Below are 7,378 nucleotides of genomic sequence, written 5' to 3'. Positions count from 1 at the left end.
AGAACAAGGGTATAACGGGAGGCAGTACAAGTGCATTCGGACAAAATAGCTAAATAAATGATTGAATATACAAATAGAAATAATAATAGTAATGATAATGGTATTTGTTAAGCACTTACTAGGAGCCAAGCACAGTTCTAAGCGCTGGGGTAGATACAAAGTAGTCAGGTTGGACACAGTCCCTGTCCCACATGGGGCTCACAGTCTTAATTCCCCATTTTACAGATCTGGTAACTGAGGCCCAGAGAAGTGAAGTAACTTGCCCAAGTTCACACCGATGACAAATGGCGGAGCCGGAACTTAGAACCCATGACCTTCTGACTCCCAGGCCTGGGCTCTAACCACTACACCATGCTGCTTCTCAGAAATATATATAGCTGAGGGTAGGAATGAAATTAAAGTGCTTAAGGGTGGTTTGGCATAACTTGGGAGCTACAAATTAATCAGAAAAGCATTAATCAGTAAATGCCTCAGTTACCTCATCTGTAAAATGGGGGTTAAGACTGTGAGCCCCATGTGGGAAAATCTGATTCATTTGCATCTATTCCAGAATTTAGAACAGTGCTTGGCACATAGTAAACACTTAACAAGTTCCATTATTATTTGCCCTCAGCCCTTATATACATATCTATGAATTATATACATATCTATGAATTATCTATTATAAATTATTCATTTATATTAATGTCTATCTCCCCCTCTTAGATTGTCAGATCATTTTGGGCAGGGAATGTGTCTACCAACTCTTTTGCCTTTTCTGCTCCCAAAAGCTTAGAACAGTGCTCTGCACACAGAAAGTGCTCAGTAAATACCACTGAGGATGATGAGAAACAGTAGCCTAGTGGAAAGAGCCTGGGAGGCAGATGACCTGGGTTCTAATCCCTGCTCCCACCAGCTGTCTGTGTGACCTTGGATGAGTCACTTCACTTCTTTGTGCCTCCTTTATCTCATGTGCAAAATGGGGATTAAGAGTGTGAGCCCTATGTGGGACAGGGACTGTGTTCAACCCAATTATCTTGTATCTACCCCAGTGCTTAGTTCAATGCCTGGCACATAGTAAGCACTTAAATTCCACATTGATTATTATGAGGAGGAAGCGTTATGGTTTGTAATTTTTCGTAAGTTTTTCCTTTTTAGGCAGTACAATTTTCTTGACATGGCCTCATCATGAAAGGTGAATCAAACTATGCTCATACAGTGGCTTAAGTGCTTAGTACAGTGCTTTGCTCCACTCTCAGGATCACACCTGGAGAGTTTCCAGTACTTTACCGGTCTTGGGCTATGGGAGGGAGAATTAAGCAGAGGCCTGCCCATTCCATTCCTAGCTTGGCCAGTGGCTAGGGAGTGGAAGGCCATCTGCTACAAGTCAAAACTCACCCGTGCTGGGCAGCAGTGGCAGGGTAGAGAGTCAAGGGCGGAGATTCGTTTACTGCCCGGAAAGCGGCAATGGGAAACCACTTCCGAATTTTGATCAAGAAAATTCCATGGATCCGTTACCAGAACGATTACAAATGGAGAGCGGGGAGTTCTGGGAGAGATGTGTCCGTGGTGTCGCTACGGGTTGGAAAAGACTCAACGGCATAAGACAAGTCAGTGCTTTACATAGAGTGAGCACTCAAAAAAATATGACAATGAATGAATGGAGAGTATTCGGATGGACCAAATTATTTCCTGATTGTCCAGGTTATAAAACACTAGCCAATTCTGGGCAATTGGACTCTGAGGAATACGACTCCACATTCAGCCAAATAGGCAGCCATTTTCTGAGAGAACATTATAGAATCCCAACTCTGATGGAATTGCAGTGAGGGTATTTTGGAGTAGTTAAATTATTGCTTTGCTGGCAAATAACTACAACCCGGTTGGGGGTTTGAGAAGAGATATTATCTCTTTAGGCTTCTAATGACTTCCAGTCTCAGGCAGTAATAATGGCTGTCTATTAACATGAGACAAGCTTTGGTTCCTGGGCGTCTTCCTCTAAAAACCCCATTAAGCCCTTTTCATGACTAAGTATAAAGTTCTGCCTCTAAACTATAGCTCCTTCTGCCAGTGCAATTATCACATAGTCTTTTCTCTGCTCTTCAGGAAGCGGGTTGAGAGCCTTAAAGTCCTTCAGATTCGGGTTGTTTTGGAGGGCCTGAAAATGAAACCTAATAATGATGATGCCATTTCAGTGCTTGCTATATGCCAAGCATTAAACTAAGGGCTGGATAGATATAAGATAATCAGGCCCCACAGTGGAGTCCGTGTAAGTTGGATCAGCGTGGCATAGTGCCTGGGAGCCAGAAGGACCCGGGTTCTAATCCTGACCCTGCCACTTGTGTGCTGTGTGACCTCAGGCAAGTCACTTCACTTTTCCGTGCCTCGATCACCTCATCTGTAAAATGGGGATTAAGACTGAGTCCCACATGGGACAGGGACTGCGTCCAACCTTGTGCTTGGGACATAGTAAGCGCTTAAATACCATCATTATCATTAGGAAAGAACTGGGATGAAAATCCCCATTTTGCAGAAGAGGGACCTGAGGCCCAGAGAAGCTACTTGTTTTGCCCAAGGTCGACCAGCAGACCCTTGGCAGAGCCGGGATTAGAACCCAGTCCTCTGACTCCCAGGCCCAGGCTCTTTCTGCTAGGCCGTGCTGCTCCTCAACAACGAGTGACTGGCTGGAATCTGTTACACCTACGTTCTGCAGCGTCTTCTCTTAGGAATCATGGAACTGAGTCATGGTGCTTTGCTCTCATCTCTACAACTGTTGACTCCTCATTCACGTCCTCCCTGCTGTTCATTCCATCATCTTAATTAAGTGCTTACTGTGGGCAAAGCACTGTTCCTGTCTGGAACGTCCTCCTCCTTCACATCCACCATCCCATCTCAAAGCCCGCCTCAAATGACCTCTTCCAAGAAGCCCTTCCAGACTAATCTCATCTTCCCATCCTACTTTCCCTCCCTCCTGAGTCCCTTTTGCATCTCTTTTGCACTCAAGTTCGTACCCGCTAGCTGAAGCGTTCGCCTCCATCCTTCACTGACCCCCCAGGACTCAGGGTACACATCTTTATACTCAGCTGCTCAGCCTTACCTGTAATTTGTCAGCATTCATTTATCCAATAGTATTTATTGAGCGCTTACTGTCTGCAGAGCACTGTACTAAGTATCTGTCTCGCCCACTAGTTCGTAAGCCCCGAAGGCAAGGACTGCATCTACCAACTCTATTGCACGCTCCCAAGCTCTTAGAACAGTGCTCTGCGCACAGTAAGTGCTCAATCAATACCACCGATTGACTGGGGCCAGAGAGCTGAAGGTGTCCGACTTCACTCTTCAGTCTCGGGCGTTCGGGCAGCACGAAGTGGCTTCTGGAAGGCACACTTGATGAGTGACAGCTTCAAAGTTACCTAGTTCTTGAAGAATGTTTGTGTTCCCCCCTCCCCTGTCACACATACTCACACACAGAGCAAGTAATTAATTATTAGCTAGGACACTTGAGTTCAGCCCTAATGAGCCCCGACTCAGGAAATAATTCCTTGCCGATCCACTGGACTTAACTTATCCAACCGTTCGATGAGTAATGCCAGCTTAGTTCACCTTCTCCCACTTCCCAATTCCACAGAGGCAGTCTCGGGAAGCAGCGTGGCCTCATGGAAAGAACAAGGGCCTTGGAGTCAGAGGACTGGGCTTCTAATCCCGGCCCTGTGCCTGCTGTGTGACCCGGGGCAAGTCCCTTAACTTCTCTGTGTCCTCATCTATAAAATGGGGATTCAATACCTCTGCCTTTGACTGTGAACCCCATGTGGGACAAGGACCCTGTCTAACCTGATTATCTTGTATCTACCCCAGCGCTTAGTAAAGGGCTGGAAGTGTAGTAATCTCTTAAATACCACACTTATTATTATTATTCATGCTCCTGAGAGCTTGCTTAAGGCTTACTATATGCTAGGGAGCTGAAAACTGATTTCTCTCCCTTTGCCTGCCGTTCTACTCCGAGCTTCTCGATCGGCAGCAGCCGGGGGGAAGGGGTATTGGTTGGCAGAAACGGCTGGGTTAACAGAAATGGCTGGGTTATCACTTGTGGTCGACCCCGAAATTCTAATCTCATTTAGATGCTCTCACCACCCCTTGTCCCAAGCAATCCTTGCTTGGAGTTTGTGCAATTAGGCAAGAGAGCTTTCTCTCTGTCCACAGCCCCACGGTTGAGCTCAAATAAAGTCCTGAGTAGACCACAGCTCTTCAGAAAGGAATAGTCACGTTTTAAGGTTTGATAAGGTTGAAGAACAGAACCCTGGAAATCATGAGAGGCTACAGGTGTAACTCACACCTGGGATATGTACCTTGAAAAATGCAGCTGGATTACGGGGTACATTTTCCTCTCGACTCACATATTTAAAATTAGGATCTGTTCCAATGCCTCTGGAAAATATTATGACTTTCCTCATGTAAAATGGGGATTCAATCCTACTCGCTCCTATTAGAAATAATGATGGTATTTGTTAAGCACTTACTATGTGCCAAGCACTGTTCTAAGCACTGCGGTAGGTACAAGGTTATCAGGTTGTCTCACATGGGGCTCACAGTCTTAAACCGCATTTTACAGATGAGATAACTGAGGCCCAGAGAAGTTAAGTGGCTTGTCCGAGGTCACACGCAGACAAGTTGTGAGGCCCCTGTGGGACAAGGATATATCTAGACTGTAAGGTCCCTCTTGATTGTAAACTCGCTGAGGGCAGGGAATGTGCTTATTGTTATAGTGTACTCTCCCAAGCACTTAGTACAGTTCTGCACCCAGTAAGCGCTCCGTAAATACAAACGAATGAATGAAAATATCTAACCTGATTTTCTTGTTTCAACCCCAGTGCTTAGTATGGTGCTTGGTACATACTAAGCACTTTATTATGGTATTTATTAAGCCCTTACTATGTGCCAGGAACTCTATTAAGCGCTGGGATAAATGAAAGCTTTTGGACACAGTCCATATCTCACGTGGGACTCACGGTCTTAATCCCCATTTTACAGATGAAGTCACGGAGGCCCAGAGAAGTGAAGTGACTTGGCCAAGTTCTCCCAGCTGACAAATGGCTAACCTGGGATTAGACGCCAGGTCCTTCTGACTTCCGGGCCCGGGCTCTAACATGTTCGGGCTAAAGAGCCCAACGAAGAGAAGCAGCATGGCCTAGTGGATAGGTGATAGTTCCCTCTTCTGCAAAATGGGGATTCAGTGAGTGTTCTCCCTCCTACTTGTGACTCCCAGGTGGGACATGGACTGTGTTCAACCTGATGATCTTGTATCTTGACCACAGCTTAGTAGAGTGCCTGGCACACAGTAAGAGCTTGACAAATACCATTTAAAAAAGAAAGACCAAAACCCCAAACTGGTTTAATGCAGAAAATAGTCTCTGCCTCTCTCTCTCTGTATCCCTTAGTTTCTGTCTCAAATAACATTTCAAGCCTTTTACCCGCCTCATGTTGGAAATTCCTATCCTATTTTTCCAATTCTCAGGTGGTCTGCACGTGCTAAGATGATCATAAGGAAGCAATATAGTAGCAAAAAGTAGTGGCATGTCAGAATGGCATACTCTATGAGGCTAATTGCCAAAGGCCGACTGAAATGCTAGGCCATGCTGCTTCAACCCAAGTAGGAGAGAGAAAAGAGACCGAAGCCCCATTTTATAGACTATTGTGACCATTAGATTCCTTCAAAATTTGGGACCCTGCAAGTTTGGGAAAACGCTTATGTCTGACCTTTGAGGAGGGGTGTATTGTCTTTGTCTAGGGGAGAGTTATGTTTCAATGCAGCTGCTTTCGAGTGTCTTCTGGAAAATGCTCATTTCCCCCCTCCCCTCTATAGAAAACCTACATTTTCCAGTTGCTCTTCCAGGAGTGTGCATTTTCTGCACAGTTCTAGCAAGCACCGGGCCAAGAAGAGGCGTTGCAAAGCCTTAAGTGATCTTGACGGGATGAAATCCTTCAGCGGCCTAGAGCAGGCTTTTATACAAGAAGCAGTGTGGCCTAATGGATAGAGCATGGGCCTGGGAGTCAGAAGGGCCTACGTTCTAATCCCAACTCAGTCACTCATCTGCTGGGTGACCTTGAGTGAGTCACTTCACTTCTCTGGGCCTCAGTTACCTCTTCTGTAAAATGAGGATGAGTGTGAGCCCCATGTGGGACAAGGAACATGACCAAGCCGATTAATTTGTATCTTCCCTAGCGATTAGAACAGTGGCACATAGCAAACACTTAAGTACCATTTTTTTTTTAAGCTTGAACACAGTTCCAAAAAAGAAGAATTAGGATCACCCTTTAATTTTGTTAGCTGGCTAATAAAATGTGAGCACCATTACAACACGGGGATTCAGGGAACTATTTTCTAGCTTGAAACAGACATGACCTAGGTACCGGTTTCTCTTATAAAATATCAAGCCAACACTCAGGCCCATGGCTAAAGGAGCCTAATAAGTAGCTTTACAAAAATTCACCTGGATGAGAAGTTGCTCCCACTGGCAACCCAAGGCTTGTGGAGAAATTAGCCAATGGAATCAGGAAATCTGTTTGGGATGCAGTTAAAGTGGAAAGAATGTTAAATGTGTTCTCTCTCACACAGCGGCTGAAAAGGAGAATTAATTCAGCTTCATAAGCCCCTCCCAAAAGAAGCACTAGAAGTCAATTCATTTATCCTCCATTCTGAAGATAGTATAAACTCAGAGGTGCAGGCTGGCAAAATAGTAATTATTGATAATTGTGGTATTCGTTAAGCACTTACTATGTATTAAGCACTGTCCTAAGCCCTGGGGGAGATACATGTTTATCAGATTGGATACTGTCCTTGTCCCACATGGGGCTCACAGTTTAAGTAGGAGGGAGAACAGGTATTTAATCCCCTTTTTCCATACGAGGAAAGAGGCATAGAGAAGCTAAGTGACTCACCCACAGTCACACAGCAGGCAATTGCCAAAGTCAGAGTGAGAACCCAGGTTGTCTGACTCGTAGGCCTGGGTTCTTACTACTAGGCCATGTGACTTCTCAGACTTTCTTAAACGCACACTCTAATTCACAATTTTGTCCCTCAGAACCCCAGGTACTTCCCCTTACCTGCCTTTCCAAGGAGAGGAGAACTGGGTTCACTGTGATTAGACTCAGAGTCCCGACGTATCTATCATCTGCCCGATAAACTCATAAATATTCAAGTGAAAGAAAAAATTTCTTAAAAATTGAGAAAGATTTTTGTATCCAGCCCTGCCTTTTGACTCCTTGAAATAATAATTCTGGTATTTCTAAGTGCTTACTATGCACCAGGCACTACATTAAGCATCCCTCCTCACTTAGCTATTCTCCTACTACAACCCGGCTCACACCTGTTCATTTTTCTACTGTACTAGGCACTCAATAAGTA

At 45.0% G+C, this 7,378-nt stretch overlaps 1 non-coding gene across 1 annotated transcript; it reads left to right on the top strand.

Annotated features, from left to right (window-relative positions):
• The first annotated feature begins 1,228 nt into the window (after window positions 1–1,228).
• On the top strand, window positions 1,229–1,367 carry LOC114805999. The gene has a single exon (XR_003754130.1). It is a non-coding gene; the product is annotated as a small nucleolar RNA SNORA7 (small nucleolar RNA).
• Window positions 1,368–7,378: the final 6,011 nt, after the last annotated feature.

Source organism: Ornithorhynchus anatinus, chromosome 20 (assembly GCF_004115215.2).
Source record: "Ornithorhynchus anatinus isolate Pmale09 chromosome 20, mOrnAna1.pri.v4, whole genome shotgun sequence".
Classification (NCBI taxonomy): Eukaryota; Metazoa; Chordata; class Mammalia; order Monotremata; family Ornithorhynchidae; genus Ornithorhynchus; species Ornithorhynchus anatinus.
The sequence above is the reverse complement of the archived record's forward strand: the minus strand, read 5'-3'. Positions and strand labels throughout refer to the sequence as shown.